The 21,663-nt window shown below is 44.0% G+C and overlaps 1 protein-coding gene and 1 non-coding gene across 3 annotated transcripts in view; one reads left to right on the forward strand and one right to left on the reverse strand.

Moving 5' to 3' along the window:
- LOC126203336 (mucin-17) overlaps positions 1 to 21,663 on the forward strand; it is a 401,673-nt gene that overhangs the window by 127,629 nt on the left and 252,381 nt on the right. The gene's annotated exons all lie outside the window — the stretch shown is intronic.
- Trnat-ugu (transfer RNA threonine (anticodon UGU)) lies at positions 20,115 to 20,189 on the reverse strand. The gene has a single exon. It is a non-coding gene; the product is annotated as a tRNA-Thr (tRNA).

Genomic DNA, 21,663 nt, shown 5'->3' on the forward strand with positions numbered 1-21,663 from the left:
TCTTGCCTCGGGCATGGATGTGTGTGTGTTGTCCTTAGGTTAGTTAGGTTTAAGTAGTTCTAAGTCTAGGGGACTGATGACGTCAGATGTTAAGTCCCATAGTGCTCAGAGCCATCTGAACCATTTTGAACACCTCTGGCAAGCAATTCGTAGTTCAACACTCTGTCGCTGTTTCACCAGATGCATAACATTATCTTTTGTGGAAGCGCGCAGGTCTTTGCACGGCGAGTTGCTTCTTTGTTTGGGCCCAATCATTCCTTTCTTTTTCTTATGTTAGCATAAAGACACCATTTCTTGTCATCAGTAACAATACAGGATAAGAATATTTCCTAAGAGCCAATTGATGACGAACAAGCACAAATTCACATATGACAACCCGCAGATTTTTGTGATTTTGGCTTAGAGCAATCGGTACCCATACACACAATTTTTGAATCTACCCCACTACTTGTAGATGTCACACGATAGTGGAATGACCACAGTCCATCGCACTTGCCATTTGCCGTGGATCATTGTTGATTAATGAGTTTGAACGAACTTCATCAACTCCAAAGGCTTTCCTGAATGTAGTGAATTACTAATGTCAAAACGATCCTCCTCGAAACGAAAAAAAAAAAAAAAAAAGCATTTACTTGGCGTGCTCAGTCCATTTGTATTATCCCCATATACGGCGCAAATATTTCAGGCTGTCTCACTGCTGTCAGCCCTCTACTGAACACAAATAGAAAAATGCGTCGAAAATGTTCCGATTTCTCCACTTGTCATTCCATTTTCTAACGCTCACAGCCTCACTCATTATCCCCAAATGACAAACTGACAATATGTAAACTCAAATAGCAACAGTGAACTTCAAATTGAATGAGACAGTCGATAAATAAACAGATAGCAACAGGAATACCGACATGCAAAACAAAAACGCTACTAACGTATGCACCATCCTAATGAAAGAGAAGCATAGCACGTTTGAACACGGTCACCACCTCACGGCGAGAAGCAGGAAAAGCAACTCCGTCAGATGAAGGAAATCATGGTTACGGGCACCGCGCCACAACGAGAAACACAATTCTCAGCGCCGGCGTGGTTTAACTTGAACGACTACGTACAACTAATCGCAGGGAAGGCAGATGGCGGACTGAGAGTCATTGGAAAAATCCTCGGGAAACGTATTCTGCTCATTGAGAAGGTAGCTCACAAGATGTTCTTTCGAACAATACTTGAGTATTACTCGTGATTCTGGTTCAAATGGCTTTGAGCACTGTGGGACTTAATGCGGAGGTCATCAGTCCCCTAGAACTTAGAACTACTTAAACCTAACTAACCTAAGGACATCACACACATCCATGCCCGAGGCAGGATTCGAACCTGCGACCGTAGCGATCGCACGGTTCCAGATTGTAGCACCTAGAACCGCTCGGTCACCCCGACCGGTCGCGATTCTGGAATCCGTACCAGAGAGCATTGTTACAGAATATAGAAAAGATGCAAAGAAGAGCAGCGCGTTTAGTTATAGATTAACTTCGTAAGGGCGAAAGCCTGACGGGGGTGATCAGCCAAAACCAGACGGTGCATCAGAGTATGGTTTACTGCTAACACTCTGATGGTATATGTTCCTAGAAGAGTTTACCGAGCCGGCCGCTGTGGCCAAGCTTCAGTCCGGAACCGCGCTGCTGCTGCGGTCGCAGGTTCGAATCTTGCCTCGGGCATGGATGTGTGTGATGTCTAAGTCAGTCCGGAACCGCGGGACTGCTACGGTCGCAGGTTCGAATCCTGTCTCGGGCATGGGTGTGTGTGATGTCCTTAGGTTAGTTTAAGTAGTTCTAAGTTCTAGGGGACTTATAACCTAAGATGTTGAGTCCCATAGTGCTCAGAGCCATTTGAACCATTTGATGTCTAAGTCTAGGGAACTGATGACCTCAGATGTTAAGTCCCATAGTGCTTCGAAAAATAGTTCAGATGGCTCTGAGCACTATGAGACTTAACATCTAGAACTTAGAACTACTTAAAGCTAACCTAAGGACATCACACACATCCATGCCCGAGGAGGATACGAACCTGCGAACGTAGCGGTCGCGCGGTTCCAGACTGAAGCGCCAAGAACCGCTCTGGCACACCGGCCGGCATAGTACTTAGAGCCATTTGAACCATTTGAACCATCACTCCACCGTCCGCCTGCTTAGCTGGGTGGTAACGTGCTCGCCTCCCATGCAAGCAGGCACTATTTCGATTCCCGGACGGAATGGAGATTTTCTTCGCTCGTGGGCTGGGTGTTGTGTTGTCCTCATCATCATTTCATCCTCATCACCGGCGCGCAAGTCGTCCAATGTGGCATCAGTTGAAGCAAGACCCGCACTTGGCGGCCGAACTTCCCCGGATGGGGCCTCCCGGCCAGCGATGCCATACGTTCATTTTCCGTTACTCCACTTGTTCCCAGTCACCACTCTCTAGTGGCGTCCCTCATTACAGCATCTCAAGTGACGCTTATGACCGACTAGAGAAATTTATAGTTTATGAGGAGCTGCTCGACCATTGCAGATGATTCTTTTTAACTCCATAAGCACGGTCATCTTGCTAGCTGGACTGCTGATAGCACTTTGGAATTCATAAGTGCTTCTTTCCACTGATTTAAGGAGATTTTTTACAACTACCCTCCTCAGTGCTCGACGGTCCTGTCGATCACTACATGAGGTCTGCGTGGTTCTGGAATAGGTGTGGTTGTTCTTTCGAGTTTTCACTTCACAATCACATCACCAACAGTCCACATGGGCAGCTTCAGAAGGGTTTAAACGTTCCTGATGGATTTGTCAATTACGTGATTTCCAATGACTAGCCCACACTGGAAGTCACTGAGTTGTCCTGACTGACCAATTCTGCTGTTACTGCTTTTCTACTGACAACTAAATACGATCCGTCTTCATTTAAATCAGCGGTTTCGCCTCTCATTTGATCTAATGGTGAATTGCACATTTCATATGGGCGTCCTGATACATTTTATCAGATTGTGTACATGGATAAAACGCGTATGAATGTGCTTTGGAGTGATTACAGCGTCCGCTCGTGAGGTGGCAGTGTGTTTGTGACAGCAAACGGTGGGAGAGCTTGGTGCTTCTCGTATACGGTTCCATAACCCACGGTGAAGCCGCCGGCAGGAACGCCGGTAATTACTGCAGTTGGAGGAGGGCCGCGGGGGCTGCCTCTAGTGGCTGTAAAACCTACCGGTCTCCTGGACACGTCTCGCGTCGCACACGTCAAGCACAGCTGCAGTTAGCGTTCCCCGCTGCTACAACTCACGCAGCAGCTGGTGCTGCTCCTGCTGCACCCATACTGGTTACGATTCATTCGGATGCGCCTGCAGAGAAGCTGGCTCTAGAGCACACCGTCTAGAAATGCCCTTGAGGCTCCTTGAGGCTCTGAGCATTATGGGACTTAACATCTGAGGTCATCAGTCCCCTAGACTTAGAACTACTTAAACCTAACTAACCTAAGGACAGCACACACATCCATGCCCGAGGCAGGATTCGAACCTGCGACTGGAGTGGTCACGCGGTTCCAGACTGGAGCGCCTAGAACCGCTCGGCCACACCGGCCGGCTAAGTGTCTTACCATAGCATGAAATTCGGTTTTAAAGTATTATCCGCCCACAATCGTTTCATAGCGTGCATAAGCGTTGAAGGCCAATACGCTGAGCACTCGGTTTGACGGTTATAATACTCGTAATAAGCATGCGAATCCTACCTGAACTACGTATTCGCTTACATTTGTTTCATCAGGACAGAATTTTGTGGGACTCATTCTGGCGGCTGCACAGTCCTTTGCGGCGCTTTTATCTAGATACTGTTTCATCAGATTCCACACGTTATGTCATTAAAGTCATATTCGAAGGCTCTTTCCAATGTAACGAAATTTGGTGGATCGGGTAGTTTACAAAAGGATGTCGAAATACCACAGGGCGTGTACGTTACTAAAGGATATCTACTAACAACGCACGAGAAGTTTATAAACAGTAAAACTGCGAATTCTCTCTTAAAAACAACAAAGTCCAGTAATGTAGTGTTAGTGATAAATATTGCTAATTTCGTTATTTCTTAACGATAGGAATGGATGAATCTGTATGGAAGGTTGAAAATTTAACTCCAGCTGCCGTAATTATTATACAAAAGTTCATAGTATGTGTGAGCCATTGCAATTATGTTTGTATATGAACACTGGTCAGAATACTGGAAAGGGGAAGTTTTAGGAAACCTGAATTTTGATTCGCAATAATATTACGAGAACTAGGGTTCTTCGATTTTGCTTTGTTTGATATTGGCTTCTAACACCGTGAACTTCAAGAACACAGCTCATATAATCAGATAAATACTTAATCATAACTTTATTGTATTACGTCATTGTTTTTCAGTTTTGGGGATCAATGTGCTAACACGTGTTCAGGACATAGGCAATTGCTCCATTTAAAAAGCTAAAATGTGTCATAACGCATCAGGTATAAATGTTAATAATTACTGAAGTAAGGCAGAAAATATGCCACATCGTCCAGTATAAATTTAGCGAAAATAGCCGTTCTGTAGATGTCGTCGTTCTGGGTATATTACAGCTGCCAACCCAAACTCCAGCGAAAAATTTCGGACGTCGTTCAGGGATATTTTCTGAATATTTGGGATTAAAGGATCCGTGGCCTCCGGTGACCTGTTATAAAGTAATTGCATTTAATTTGATTTCTTATCCCAATTTATCTTTGTATCTCTAGTGCACTAGAAAGATCTGCACAGCAGGTCAAACGTCGACGGCGTGCGCTGTGTGCAAGAGCGCCAGTACGATAGTTTGCTGTGGAGGGGGGGGGGGGGGGAGGAGAGAGACACGTACCAAGCAGTTTTAATATTTTGGAAGACGGAAGACGACTTGTAAGTAACGATAAGAACGTTTCAGTACCAAATCTACTAAAAACCTGCATAATACTGACTTTTAAATCGTGTTTTTGAAAGAAAGACACCTGGCTCCACTATATTTTTTCCTTTCTCTGAGAGACAGCGGCGGACGGGGGGTGAGAGGTGGGGGAGAACTGGTCACGACCTCCCCTTGCCCCCGGGTATGGGCGCTCTTGGACGTGTACCTCGTTTGGAAATTAAAAAAAAAAAATGGAAAAACAATGAAATGTTTTGCAAAATGATTTGTGTAAAAGTAAGAAACAAAATGAGTTAGAGAAACATTTGCTGTGCCTCCTAATGACGCTCGGAATCATGTACAGCGGATAGCGTGCCGACTGCGAATTTACAGTTTAATGTTTAACTAAAAATTTAGAGATTGCTAGAGTATGCTTGCCTGATGTATTATGTAGATCGTGCAGTCCGCTGTTGTGTCGGCTTGCTACGCTGTTGCTGTGTGAACTCAAGGTGTGTCAAATGTTTCTCCAATCTGTTTTATTTCTTACATTTCGACAAATCATGTCACAAAACATTTGAGCATATCTTTACAATGTCTTTATTTATTTCAAGTCTCGCTCAAAATATCTATCTGTATTCTATTATTATTAAGAGCATATCGATCAAGAGAAAACTTAATAGTTTCAATTTACGCTGTCATTTGGCGGAACTATATATTTTATTTTTTCAGTATGAGAGAATGAAAGAATTTGTCTGTCCAAGTACACCACACCTGAAGCAATTAAATCTTTTTTTAAAAACCAGAGCACCCGCTGGACAATTTGATTACCCCATTTGCCCATTTCCCTCTTTCGTTTGGCTATGGAGATTTAGACAAAAATCTACTGTATAATTTTCCCCCAAATTAGTAATTAGGACGTTCTTGATTTCCCCGATCACTTTCCAGGAATTACATATAGTTTTGGAACACATGACCTCACGCTGGTCAAACTGATATCCCATTCATTCATCCATTTCCCACTCATCGTCTGGCTAAGAAAATCCCAACAAAAATCCATTATGTAATTTCTTGAGATTTTTTGCTCAAACATTTGACCAAACGTTCCGTTGACTCATGATACTTCCTGTTAACAACAGTAATGCACACTTACTCTTCGCGCTCAGACTTGCATTCAGTACTGATCCGTTGTGTCTCGGTTTCGTTTCTCCGGCGGTGATAGTTGTACAATAATACTGGTGCACATCAGTTCGGATCTGCTTAGCGAGGAGGTGTTTCTCGATGGGTAGCTCGTGTATGGATTCACTGCGTGATGTGGAAGAGAGACACAACAACGCTATCCTAAGCTGTTCGCACAGCGACGGCAACCACACCGCAGTACTTTTGCATCTGTACATAAGAGAAACCCGGTCCTTCTGTGATTGAATATAACAGAGGTTATCACTGATGAGAAGGTATTTTCACAGAAGCGAAAGTAATTGGGGTAATTTCTGTACATATAAAAGGCATCGTCCCGACTGACTGACTCAAAGACTCATCACTGCCCAGCCCAACCCTCTAAGGATGTTGTTGTTGTTGTTGTGGTCTTCAGTCCTGAGACTGGTTTGATGCAGCTCTCCATGCTACTCTATCCTGTGCAAGCCTCTTCATCTCCCAGTACCTACTGCAACGTACATCCTTCTGAATCTGCTTAGTGTATTGATCTCTTGGTCTCCCTCTACGATTTTTACCCTCCACGCTGCCCTCCAATGCTAAATTTGTGATCCCTTGATGCCTCAAAACATGTCCTACCAACCGATCCCTTCTTCTAGTCAAGTTGTGCCATAAACTTCTCTTCTCCCCAATCCTATTCAATACCTCCTCATTAGTTACGTGATCTACCCACCTTATCTTCAGCATTCTTCTGTAGCACCACATTTCGAAAGCTTCTATTCTCTTCTTGTCCAAACTGGTTATCGTCCATGTTTCACTTCCATACATGGCTACACTCCATACAAATACTTTCAGAAACGACTTCCTGACACTTAAATCTATACTCGATGTTAACAAATTTCTCTTCTTCAGAAACGATTTCCTTGCCATTGCCAGTCTACATTTTATATCCTCTCTACTTCGACTATCATCAGTTATTTTGCTCCCCAAATAGCAAAACTCCTTTACTACTTTAAGTGTCTCATTTCCTAATCTAATCCCCTCAGCATCACCCGATTTAATCTGACTACATTCCATTATCCTCGTTTTGCTTTTGTTGATGTTCATCTTATATTCTCCTTTCAAGACACTGTCCATTCCGTTCAACTGCTCTTCCAAGTCCTTTGCTGTCTCTGACAGAATTACAATGTCATCGGCGAACCTCAAAGTTTTTACTTCTTCTCCATGAATTTTAATACCTACTCCGAATTTTTCTTTTGTTTCCTTTACTGCTTGCTCAATATACAGATTGAATAACATCGGGGAGAGGCTACAACCCTGTCTCACTCCTTTCCCAACCACTGCTTCCCTTTCATGTCCCTCGACTCTTATAACTGCCATCTGGTTTCTGTACAAATTGTAAATAGCCTTTCGCTTCCTGTATTTTACCCCTGCCACCTTCAGAATTTGAAAGAGAGTATTCCAGTTAACGTTGTCAAAAGCTTTCTCTAAGTCTACAAATGCTAGAAACGTAGGTTTGCCTTTTCTTAATCTTTCTTCTAAGATAAGCCGTAAGGTTAGTATTGCCTCACGTGTTCCAACATTTCTACGGAATCCAAACTGATCTTCCCCGAGGTCCGCTTCTACCAGTTTTTCCATTCGTCTGTAAAGAATTCGCGTTAGTATTTTGCAGCTGTGACTTATTAAACTGATAGTTCGGTAATTTTCACATCTGTCAACACCTGCTTTCTTTGGTATTGGAATTATTATATTCTTCTTGAAGTCTGTGGGTATTTCGCCTGTCTCATACATCTTGCTCACCAGATGGTAGAGTTTTGTCATGACTGGCTCTCCCAAGGCCATCAGTAGTTCTAATGGAATGTTGTCTACTCCCGGGGCCTTGTTTCGACTCAGGTCTTTCAGTGCTCTGTCAAACTCTTCACGAAGTATCTTATCTCCCATTTCATCTTCATCTACATCCTCTTCCATTTCCATAATACTGTCCTCAAGTACATCGCCCTTGTATAAACCCTCTATATACTCCTTCCACCTTTCTGCCTTCCCTTCTTTGCTTAGAACTGGGTTGCCATCTGAGCTCTTGATATTCATACAAGTGGTTTTCTTCTCTCCAAAGGTCTCTTTAATTTTCCTGTAGGCAGTATCTATCTTACCCCTAGTGAGACAAGCCTCTACATCCTTACATTTGTCCTCTAGCCCTCCCTGCTTAGCCATTTTGCACTTTCTGTCGATCTCATTTTTGAGACGTTTGTATTCCCTTTTGCCTGCTTCATTTACTGCATTTTTATATTTTCTCCTTTCATCAATTAAATTCAATATTTCTTCTGTTACCCAAGGATTTCTATTAGCCCTCGTCTTCTTACCTACTTGATCCTCTGCTGCCTTCACTACTGCATCCCTCAGAGCTACCCATTCTTCTTCTACTGTATTTCTTTCCCCCATGCCTGTCAATTGTTCCCTTATGCTCTCCCTGAAACTCTCTACAACCTCTGGTTCTTTCAGTTTATCCAGGTCCCACCTCCTTAAATTCCCACCTTTTTGGAGTTTCTTCAGTTTCAATCTGCAGTTCATAACCAATAGATTGTGGTCAGAATCCACATCTGCCCTGGAAATGTCTTACAATTTAAAACCGGTTCCTAAATCTCTGTCTTACCATTATATAATCTATCTGATACCTATTAGTATCTCCAGGATTCTTCCAGGTATACAACCTTCTTTTATGATTCTTGAACCAAGTGTTAGCTATGATTAAGTTATGCTCTGTGCAAAATTCTACAAGGCGGCTTCCTCTCTCATTTCTTCCCCCCAATCCATATTCACCTACTATGTTTCCTTCTCTCCCTTTTCCTACTGACGAATTCCAGTCACCCATGACTATTAAATTTTCGTCTCCCTTCACTACCTGAATAATTTCTTTTATCTCGTCATACATTTCATCAATTTCTTCATCATCTGCAGAGCTAGTTGGCATATAAACTTGTACTACTGTAGTAGGCATGGGCTTTGTGTCTATCTTGGCCACAATAATGCGTTCACTATGCTGTTTGTAGTAGCTAACCCGCACTCCTAGTTTTTTATTCATTATTAAACCTACTCCTGCATTACCCCTATTTGATTTTGTATTTATAACCCTGTAATCACCTGACCAAAAGTCTTGTTCCTCCTGCCACCGAACTTCACTAATTCCCACTATATCTAACTTTAACCTATCCATTTCCCTTTTTAAATTTTCTAACCTACCTGCCCGATTAAGGGATCTGACATTCCACGCTCCGATCCGTAGAATAGAAACCTGAAATTTGGAGAGGGTGTTAGTCTTATACTGTAAGCGTCGTTTACGAAGGGATTTTTCGAAATTTCAAGCCGAGGGGGCTGAAATAATGGTTGAAACGTTTTTTTGAAAATATGTCGTTGTTAAGGCAATTTTGAAGGGCGACCTATGAAGTATTTGGTTTCTCAGTCAGTAATAAAGTAAAACGTGTTTCAAAATTTTTAGAAATTTAACCCCTATTGGGGTGAAATAGTGGCCGACAGATTTTCTAAAAAAATTAATAATTATTAAAGAACTACTTAAGTATTTTTGAAGCTATAACTATGAAAATTGGTATTTGAAATCTCGGTTACAAATAAAAACCGTACTTGTTTCAGTGTTTTTGGTAATTCAGCCTCTAAGGAGGTGAAAGAGGGGATGAAATGTTTTATGAAATATTTCGTTATGAAAGCATTTTTAAAGCTAAATCTATGAAAATTTCAATTTGGCTTCTCAGTTGGAAGAAATAAGAAGTTTAATTACTAAGGGGGTGAAATGTTTTATGAAAATATTTCATTGTGGAATCATTTTTAAAACTTAATCTACGGAAACTGACATTTGGCTTCTGATTTAAAAATTTAAAAAAAAAATGTGTTTCACCGCCTATGGGAATTCAGCCCCTAAGAGGATGAAATAGTGGATGAATATTTTTAAGAAAATGTTTCGTTATATCAAAAAAATTTTAAAGCTAAATCTATGAAAACTGGTATTTCACTTCTCCGTTATGTCTAAAGAAAAATGTGTTAGGGGATTAAAGTTCCTATGGTAATATCACCACATGAACGCAAAAGGCGTAATTAACAGTAGCCTCGGACTTTAGCTAGCAGAAACGCTTTCTGGCACAAGTACATTCGGAAAAGACCATACTTCTATGCCCTTAATTTGCATGAAAAGTTTAGAAGGTATTGAAATTTGTCAACAACGTGAAATTCTATTTAAAAAATAATAAAAAAAGAAAAGAAAAAAAGCTGTGCAGACCATGCAGTCTACGCGAGCAAAGAAGCGGACGCTAACCTAGTAAATGAATAAACCATAATTACGTCATCACTCTGTAACGAGTCACTGTAGACGACAGTTATATCAAACCATTCAGAAAATATCCCTGAACGGTCACCGTGACTTCTGAGTTCGCGTCGGCGCTGTGTGACAAAGAGCCGCGCTCCTCCTGTACGCACACGTTTTCGCATCGAGGCCTCTCTACCTGTGTGCCGTCCTTGGGCTGTATGTAGTGTGAAGTGCAAACGTGCCTTTGCGAGGCCGGCGGGTAGCCTCCTGCTTTCGCCGAACCAGAGGCACGCAGCGGCGCGGCGCACCCTGCTGACGTCAGCGACCACGCGTGCCTGTGGCTCGTGCGAGGTCCCAGGAGACGCTTACATCGGGTCTGGGTTCAGGGACACACCTCGCTTCAGACTGGAACGCAATACTCGCAGTTAACTACATCTACAACTGTACTCCGCAAGCCGCCTTACAGTATGTGGCGGAGGGTACTTTGTGTACCACTATCATCTCCACCTGTCTTGATTCATTCGCTAGTGGTTCGCGGGAAGAAAGGTTGCTGGTAAGCCCCCGAGGGACCTCGAAACCTTTACCTTCAGAGTCTCTTCGCGAGATAAACAATTCAGTTACAAAAGTCGCGGGATAGCAATATGAACATATCGATATAGCGGTAATGTCGCGTACACAAGCTATAAAAGGGCACTGCATTGGTGGAGCTGTCACTTCTGATCAGATGATTCATCTAAAAAGCCGGCCGGTGTGGCCGTGCGGTTCTAGGCGCTACAGTCTGGAACCGAGCGACCGCTACGGTCGCAGGTTCGAATCCTGCCTCGGGCATGGATGTGTGTGATGTTTTTAGATTAGTTAGGTTTAATTAGTTCTAAGTTCTAGGCGACTGATGACCTCAGCAGTTAAGTCCCATAGTGCTCAGAGCCATTTGAACCATCTGAAAACATTTCCGGCATAATTATGACCGCACGACGGGAATTAACAAGCTTTGAACGCGGAATAGTAGTTGAAGCTATACGCATGAAACATTCCATTCCGGAAATCGTTACGGAATTCAGTATTCCGAGATCCGCAGTGTCAAGAGTGTGTCAAGAAGAACAACTTTCAGTCATTATCTCTCCACGGACAACACAGTGGCCGACGGCCTTCACTAAACTGCCGAGAGCAGCGGCGTTTGTGAGTGCACACAGACAAGCAACACTGCGTGAAATAACCGCAAAAATCAGTGTGGTACGTATGTCGAACGTATCCATTAGGACAGTGTGGCAAAATCTGTCGCTGACTGACTATGGCAGCAGATGTCGGATGCGCGTGCCTTTGCTAACAGCACGACATCGCCCGCAGCGCCTCTCCTGGACTCGTGACCATATCGGTTGGACACCGACGACTGAAAAACCGTGGACTGATCAGATGAGTCCCGATTTTAGTTGGTAGGAGCTGATGGTAGCGTTCGAGTGTGGCGCAGACCCGGTACTGTGCAAGCTGGTGGTGGCTTCATAATGGTGTGGGTTGTGTTTACAAGGAATGGACAGGGTCCAACTAATCCGATCGTTGACTAGAAATTGTTATATTCGGCTATTTGTAGGCCATTTTCAGCCATTCACGGACTTCATGTTCCCAGACAACGATGGAATTTTTACGGATGACAGTGTGCCATGTCACTTGACCCCAGTCGTTCGCGGTTGGTTTGAAGAACATTCTGGACAATTCGAGCGAATGATGTGGCCACCCAGACTGTGCGACATTAATCCCATCGAACAATTATGGGATATAATCGAGAGGTGAGTTCGTGCAAAAAATCCTGCACTAGGACACTTTCCCAAATACGGAAGGCTATAGAGGCAACAAGGCTCGATATTTCCGCAGTGGGCTTCCAACGATTTGTTGAGTTCATGCCACGTTGAGATTCTGCGGTACGCCGGGCAGAGGAGGCCCGATACGATGTTAGGATGTATCCCATGACGTTTGTCACATCAGTGTACGTAGGAGAAAGTAATATATCGGTGAACTTCATATGGCTCAAATGGCTCTAAACGCTATGGGACTTAACATCTGAGGTCATCAGTCCCCTAGAACTTAGAACTACTTAAACCTAACTAACCGTCGTGGACTGTGCGGCTGGTCCCGGCGGAGGTTCGAGTCCTCCCTCGGGCATGGGTGTGTGTGTTTGTCCTTAGGATAATTTAAGTTAAGTAGTGTGTAAGCTTAGGGACTGATGACCTTAGCAGTTAAGTCCCATAAGATATCACACACACACCTAACTAACCTAAGGACATCACACACATCCATGCCCGAGGCAGGATTCGAACCTGCGACTGTAGCAGCCGCGTGGTCCCGGACTGAAGCGCCTAGAACCGCTCGGCCACCACGGCCGACAGTGGAGTGATGAATCACGCTGTGCCCTGCGGAAATCCATGGAACGGTTTGGGGTTCGCCGAATCCCTGCACAACGTCACCCGCCACCATCTATAGTGCCAACACTGAAGTGAAGAGGAATTTTACTTGCATGTATTGAATGAACAAACATTGTTGACGATAGAAAGCCGTCAGAAAATAACTTCATAAAAAATTCGCTGAATGCGAGCAACCCAACTTCAGCTGTGTTAGGTATAGCTGACATGTGAAAATTTGTGCCGGGCCAGGACTCGAATCCAGATTTCCTGCTTAATGCGATCGGTCGTTTTAACCATTAGGCTGACCGGATGGACACAGATGAGACAAAACATTGTGACCGCCTGTTTAATAGCCTGTTGATCCACTTTTGAAACACAGTACAGCAGCGACTCTGCTTGTCATGTATGAACATGCCCTTGATAGATTTCCAGAAGTATGCGGCACCAGTTGTCTACTCGCAGCTCACAGAATTCCCGAAAATTACGGAAGGGTGGTTTTTGGGCACGCAGCTGCCGCCTGATATGTGTTCGAATGTGTACAAATGTGTGATGTTTTTGAAATCGTTGGAAACTCGTTCGGGACATGTCAACACATTCTAGCTGATGATTTGAACATGAGAGGAGCTGAAGCGAAGTTCGTTCCTCATTTTTTCAACCAGTGGGTTCAGTGGTCACTGAACTGCGAACAACAGCTCGAGGCGGTCAGAATTTCCCGTCCGGGGTCGTAACTGCCTACGATTCGTTGGTGCACGGATGTGACTCTGAAACAAAGCCACAATCTTCGCACTGGATGGCATCGTCCTCCCCGAAGCCCAGAGAAGGGCACCAAGTTCGTAGCAACACCAAACCAATGTTAATGATTCGTTTTATTACATTCGTGAAATTGTCTATAAGGAATTTCTTCTACGTGGTCAGACAATCACAGGGAAGTTCTGTTGTGATGTTTTGGGGCGATTCAGGGAAGATGTTAAAGCGAATGGCCTGAGAGATGGGAGAACAAAGATTATTGCGAAGGAATTATTGGCATGAGACAACATGTCAACTGTACCCACTGCCCCCCCCCCCCCCCGCTTCCCCCCCATTCCCCGCCACGCCTCCAGCTCTCGTTTGATACAGCTGCGTGAAACTTCCTCCTCTTCCCGAAAATGAAACTGAAGTTGAAACGGTGAGGTTTTGACACTGTAGAAGAGTGTTAGCAAAATCGTAACTAATTTTGCAAACACAATTCAGCCAACAGACTACCAGCACTGCTTCCACGTATGGGACAATGGCTGGAAGCGTGGCGTACAAGCGCGAGGGGACTATTGTACTTTGAAAGTGACGGTGGTAGTTTAGATGTAAGGTAAATTTTCTGAATTGTACGGGGATATTCTCTGACATTTTGGTAACACGTCATACTGCCGCCAAATAGCTTAGCGACGAGGGAGAGTGCGGACATGGGTGAGCAGCGGCTGGGACTGTGGCACTACACAGCTCGTCTTATTTTGCTCGCCTGGTTCGCCGTCCGCTTCCGCAGCAGCTAACGGAGTTGCATCCTCACTCCACACACGAACCAAACCACCCGTCTGTGCCAGCAGCCGAGTCCACTTGAACTCAAGTTATTACATCCTTCCTCGCAGCTCAGCCGCGCGGGGTAGCCGCACGATGTGAGGCGCCTTGCCACGGTTCGTGCGGCTGCCCCCGTCGGAGGTTCGAGTCCTCCCTCGGGCATGGGTGTGTGTGTCGTCCTTAGCGTAAGTAAGTTTAAGTTAGATTAAGTGTATAAGCCTAGGTACCGGTGATCTCAGCAGTTTGGTCCCATAGGAACTTACCACCATCTTCCTCGCCCTTTGTAGCCGTATGCGCTGCCCTTCCTGGTTTGTTGGGAGTCAGTTCGACATTTCTCCTGCTGCTTTTTGTAGATGGTCAAATAAACAAGCGACCCACTCTAGGAAGAGTCACTAGTAATCCATCAAGGAGAGATGGACACCAGCCGGATACGAATTACTTGAATAATGATAACAAAATGTATTTGAATGTGACGTCTTTTATTCTTTTTAACACATGCTACCAATTTCGACATCAAACTGTGTCATCTTCAGGCCTCAAGCTTAAGCAGCCATCCACACCCCTTTTCATCTTCCACCGTATGTAGCGGGGCCAAATTAACTGGATTCCGTGCTTGGCAATAACAAGCCCATCATGGTCATAAGACAACTGCAAAAAAGAAAAAAAACTGTGACCTGGCATAATTGAGAGGATATTTCATAGGCACGCAATTTCACTACAAGCCACTTGTGTGCTACAATTTCAGAAGCCTTCCGGAAATCCAGAAATGCATAGATCTCACTTTATGACTACGACTGTAAACTGAGAGATATGTATTCTCTTAAACAGTCATTCTTTTCACTAAAAGTCTGCGAATAGAAGGGGATGGTGAAATTGGCGTCGTGTGCCCTCTGCTACATACCATACGGAGACTTCAGAATTACAGACGTAGACGAGATGCTGGTGTTTGTTTTCTGCGCCTATCCGACGAGAGACCTGTAGATTCCTGCAGAAGCTACCTGTTGTGAAATACGTCGTAAGAGAGGAGACCAGGAAAAAGGCCGGCCCCGGTAACGGAAGCGTTACGGCTCCGACCCGCGTGACATTCGCGTTTGATGCGAAGCTAGTAAAGTGTTATCGCGGCGGTGACGTCACAGACAATTTCTCCTTTGTCTGGAGACATTACAGAGACCTTACTGACGCTGTTTGCTGCACCAGAATGGAATGCTTCACTCGCGGTGTTCTCTCATTGCTCCTACATTCACAGACGCTACTCTCGAAGCGAACATCGCTCTTCTGACTTGATTGACCTAAACTCTATGCTTCGGAGCGAATATGTGTTTTATTGTTTTGTTGCTCCTAGATCACAAAATTCCTTTTCATTCAACGTACTGGATTACCTAGAGCAGTTTATTCAAAACAGTTCCAGATCACAAAAGCACACTTCATCAACTGTGATGCGTAGTGTGAAAACGTTTATAAATAGTGTGCATCATAATTAATTGTGAAACTCACACATGTGAAAGTTTACGATGAGAGCAGCGAAAACGTCTCAGTAAACATGGGTCCGCCGTTTACGAGATAATTGCCGATGTGTGGTTACAAGTCATCACTGGTTAAAGAAACAAGCGTTGTTCTTGTTAGTGAAATATGTTTACACTGAAACCGTTTGGGTCAAGTGCGCCTCTACACGGCCTGACCCATAAAAGTGAATTAGCCAGAACGCGAGGAGGAAAAGAAATGAAACTTCGCGGTTTGAGAGGGTATGTGATGATATTCAGTGATTACAAAATCGAGTCACATTTACAAACAACTCGGCAATGTGAACCCATTCATCTCCCTCTCCTGCGGAACCTGGCCCACAGCTGTTGTAACTGGTCCTCCACATTTTGGATCAACTCCGTTTCAGTGAAGGGAGTTGACGTTCGAAATGGTCCCACACATGTTCTATCTGAAACACGACGCAGACAGTTCATAGAGACACGTGACATGTGACGATGAGAATTGTCCTGTTGAAAAATGTCACTACGGTAGTTGGTTAGTTACTTGGTAGCTTGTTGCATTGATCAATCCCACGGCACGGTAGCCGTTATGATGTGGAACGTGTCAAGTGCACAAGAAATGCAAATATGAAACAAAATTTTTTAACATATATATATTACAAGACAGAGTTAAAGATTAATATTTCTGTTATTTACCCCATTCCCTTAAATGGCACAAAATGCATATACTATATTTATAGATTTATTTATTTCTATTCAAGAATTCATCTATGGTATAGAAGGAGTTGTCAAGCAGATATGATTTCAATTTATTTTTGAACGTGTCAAGTGCACAAGAAATGCAAATATGAAACAAAATTTTTTAACATATATATATTACAAGACAGAGTTAAAGATTAATATTTCTGTTATTTACCCCATTCCCTTAAATGGCACAAAATGCATATACTATATTTATAGATTTATTTATTTCTATTCAAGAATTCATCTATGGTATAGAAGGAGTTGTCAAGCAGATATGATTTCAATTTATTTTTGAAGCTATTACGGCTGTCTGTCAGACCTTATTTCATCTGGTAATTTGTCGAACATTTTTATAGCAGTATATTTTACCCCTTTATGTGCCAAAGATAGGTTGAGCAAAGGATAGTGTAAGTCTTTCTTTTTTGTGGTTTATAATCATGAATGTCACTGTTGTTTTAAACTGGTCCATGTTGCTGAGAACAAATTTCATTAGTGAGTAGATGTATTGTGAGGCTGTTGTAAGAATTCCCAATCTTTTAAAAAAATGCCTACAATATGTGCGACTATGAACCCCACACATTATTCTAACCACTTTCTTTTGAGCAGTGAATACATTTTGTCTAACTGTTGAGTGACCCCAAAATATTATTCCGTATGACATCCGAGAGAGAAAGTATGAAAAGTATGTTAGTTTACTAATTTCTATATCCTCAAAATTGTGCAGTTATTTTGATCGCAAAAGTTGCTGAACCTAGTCGCTTTAGTAGATCCAAAATATGAATTTTCCAGTTAAGATCCTCATCTATATGTACACCCAAAACATTAGTATGCTCTACGCTGTCTACTGACTTCTGTTGATGTGTTATATTTATTGAAGGAGCTGTACTTTTTCCAGCAGAAAATTGGATATACTGTGTTTTTTCAAAGTTTAGAGCAAACCCATTTGCAGGAAACCAATTAATGACTTTTCCAAAGACCTTATTTGTATCATTTTCAATTGGACTTTCTTTTACTGGATTAATAATGGTGCTTGTATCATCATCAGTGTCAATTCAGCTTCCTGTTTCGGATAGGTTCAAATGGCTCTGAGCACTCAGTGGTCATCAGTCCCCTAGAACTTAGAACTACTTAAACCTAACTAACCTAAGGACATCACACACATCCATGCCCGAGGCAGGATTCGAACCTGCGACCGTAGCAGTCGCGCAGCTCCGGACTGAGCGCCTAGAACCGCGAGACCACCGCGGCCGGCGTTTCGGATAGGAAGGGAGGTCGTTTACATATATCAAGAACAGAAGAGGACCCATGATTGAACCCTGTGGATTACCTAATGTAATGCCACACCAGTTAGACGAAGTGGCATGAGAGGTAACACATGAGGACGCATGATATCCGAGACGACACGTTGTTCATGAGTGTTCCCTGTCACAAGCACCCGTGACTGGAAGTCATACCTGATGTCTCGCCACACCATGATGCCGGGAGTAACGCCGCTGTTTTTACACAAAACATTGGAGGAAAGGGATCTCTCCCAGGTCAACGCCATACTCACTAATGACGGGCATCCGGGTTAATGCAAAGTGGTGACTAATCGCTGAACGCAATGCAACGCCATTCGTAAGCAGTCCATGCTTTCCTGCCACGGCATCATTCCAAATGCAACCCTTTGTGTTAACGGAAGCCTCTCAATAGGACGGTAATTCCCTAGTCTGCCTACTGCTGGTCTCCGACCTGTTGTGCGGAATGACCAAGAATATTTCAGGGCGTCCATTACTTGTTTTCTGACGGCAGGCGCAGATATTAAGAGGTGGCGATGTGCTTGCTGCACAATACAGCGATCCTTCCGTGTGATTGTCTGATCTAGTTGACCGGAGCCTTGGTAACGAGTAAGCCTGCCCCCATGTTCAAATGGAGTCCGACATGGGGCCACTGTCACAACAGAAGACCTCACAAATCTGGATAACGCAGAGACGACCAGCCGGGAAATGGAGACCCACAATGATTCCTTTTCAAATTCTGCCAGGTGTTGATAGCCCTGTGTCACAGGAGTACGTGGCATCTTCACATCTTTCACACCGATCACTCTACATCTGACACTCTTCATGCCCTTTATATAACCTATATAATCTCTTATTTACATGAAACACGAACGACACTAATGCATTCTGGTGGCCGTTCTACCAGTTACAGAAAATTGCAACTACAGCCATTTGCATATCCGCGAATGACGTGCACGCGCACCAAGTTACCTTGACGTCCAACCTTGTCTTCTGGGTGTTTCACTTCTTTCTCAGACAGTGTAGTTGGGCTCAAATGGTTTTAAGTTGAAACTGAAGCAGTTAGTAAGTTACGTTACTGCGGTACCTATCACAGTAATATTATAGTATGCAAGAGGTAGTCATTTTCTTAGTCCCATCCACGAGGTACTTATTCAGTTCTGCGAAAGCAACGTGTCTATGTATTCGGCTTATATCTTGTGGTATTACTTGCTAGATGCTGAGACGTATCTTCCCGCTGACTCATCCCCAGTGAATTGCTTTCTGGAACTCAGCTGAGAATCGCTTAAGAAATTTGCATAGAATGGCAGCGTGTCGCTAGCTTGACTGTACAATGAGAAGGTGAACACGAGCGGTTTGGTATGCGTTTGGAAGCAATAATGGTCCCAACAACTGTCTTATCTGGTCTCCATTCCATATTAAAAGTGAACAATACTGTCAGAAAAAAACCAACCAAAGCATATGCAATTTAGAGAGTAATACTATACTGCTTTTCGCCCCTTTTGCGTAAAGACTGTACGGTGTAGGATTAAACGGGAAAAAACAGTCACGTCATCCACCTGTATAGCCGAGGTCTCCTGTGCACGTTAGTGCAGTTGTACTCCAACTGATGCTTAGTGGATCGAATCCTGAAGATGTAAGAGGACTTTCGCATCCAGTTTTAGTATGTTAGGGGGAGTGAATATGTCAGTTTATATAGTTCCTTGCCACACTATCGTGTATCGGTGGTTTGAATCCCAAACATCTCAACAGTGCGGGACGTCAAATAAGTCCACCACTGTTAGATATACGCTATTTGATCAAAAGTATCCGGACGCCTAGTAGTGGACATTAACATGTGGTCTGTCCACCCTTCGCCTTTATAACGGCTTCAACTCTGCTGGGCTTACTTCCAGTGAGGTGTCTGAATGTCTGTGGGAGAGTGGGAGCCAATTCTTCCTCTGCAACTGAAACGAGACAGGGTATACATGTTTTTAACCTGGAGCGAAGTCGAGCGAACTCATAGCGAAGGTGTTCCACAGGGTTCAATTGAGGACTGTCGGGAGGCCAGTCCGTTTCAGGAATGTTATTGTCCACAAACCATTGCCTCACAGATGCTGTTTAATGACAAGTTATTTTCATGTTGATAGAAACAATCATGATCTAGGAGACTGATCCTCCACTGCCCCAGTACACAACACTGTGAAATGTATATGAAGGTAGTATCTGTTCACGAAAGAACAGTTACCGTTAATGACCATGCAGCTTTCGCTAGAATGAAATGATAATTAAATGGGCACCCTAGCTGCAAAGAGGTGTTGATATACTTCATAGGGGACATGTTGAAAATGTATGCCCCGACCGGGACTCGAACCCGGGATCTCCTGCTTACATGGCAGACGCTCTATCCATCTGAGCCACCGAGGGCACAGAGGATAGTGCGCCTGCAGGGACTTATCCCTTGCACGCTCCCCGTGACTCTCACATTCCCAACATGTCCACACCACTACATTCGTAGTGCGCCTAATAGATGTTTGCCTATCATACTCATTACTCGTGGCAGATTAATCTACCAAATCCCGTAAGAATTTGGGCATAGCGTGTGCATTCGCACAAGAAGGTCAAGGGCGTGCAAGGGATAAGTCCCTGCAGGCGCACTATCCTCTGTGCCCTCGGTGGCTGAGATGGATAGAGCGTCTGCCATGTAAGCAGGAGATCCCGGGTTCGAGTCCCGGTCAGTGCACACATTTTCAACATGTCCCCTATGAAGTATATCAACGCCTCTTTGCAGCTAGGGTGTCCATTTAATTATCATTTCACACTGTGAAATGTGTCCAAATCCATCCATATGTAGCGCTTTCTTGAGCGAAATGACCACGTAAAACACCCCCACACCGTAACAGCACTACCTCCGGATCTCATTGTTGGCACTCCACTTGATGGCGTGTAACGTACTACATTCATTTACCAAACCCAAACTTTTCCGTACCGTTACCACTGCGTGTGACGCTTTTTACACAATCTCAAGTGTCGCGTTACAGAAATGTGTGGCTTATGAGGAGCTGCTCTACCATTGTACCCATTCTTTTTAACTTCCCACACACAGTCGTCATGTTATCTGGACCACTGGTTGCTCTTTGGAACTTACGAGAGATTGCTTCCACTAATTTCATGCGACTTTTTTTTTTTACAACTACCTATCGCAATGCTCGACGGTATCTGTCCATTACTACCTGAGTTCTGCCTGGTCTTGGTATATCTATGGTTGCTCCTTCGGGTTTTCGCTTTACACTCACATCACCAACAGTCGACGTGGGCAGCTGACGAGGTTTGAAATGTCACTGATGGGTTTGTTACTCTGGTGACATCTAATGACTAGTCCACGTTCGAATTCACTGAGCTCTCCTAACCGAAGTAGAGTAAGACTCAGCAACGATTCTGTTGCCGTCATACTGGTTCTCGCGAAGAGATTTGGTTGCCTGCAGAGGCATATGGACATATACTGAAGAGCCAAAGAAACTAGTAAACCTGCCTAATATCGTGTAGGCCCTCCGCGAGAACACAGAAGTGCGGCAACACGGCGTGGCATGGACTCGACTAATGTCTGCAGTGCTGCTGGGGGGAATTGACAACATTAATCCTGCAGGGCTGTCCATAAATCCGTAAAAGAGTACGATGGAATGGAGATCTCTTCTGAACAGCACGCTGCAAGGCCTCCCGGATATGCTCATTAATGTTCACGTCTGGGGAGTTTGGTGGCCAGAGGAACTGTTTAAACTCAAAAGAGTTCAAATGGCTCTCAACATCTGAGGTCATCAGTCCCCTAGAACTTAGAACTACTTCAACCTAACTAACCTAAGGACATCACACACATCCATGCCCGAGGCAGGATTCCAACCTGC

This window comes from Schistocerca nitens, chromosome 9 (genome assembly GCF_023898315.1).
Source record: "Schistocerca nitens isolate TAMUIC-IGC-003100 chromosome 9, iqSchNite1.1, whole genome shotgun sequence".
Lineage (NCBI taxonomy): Eukaryota > Metazoa > Arthropoda > Insecta > Orthoptera > Acrididae > Schistocerca > Schistocerca nitens.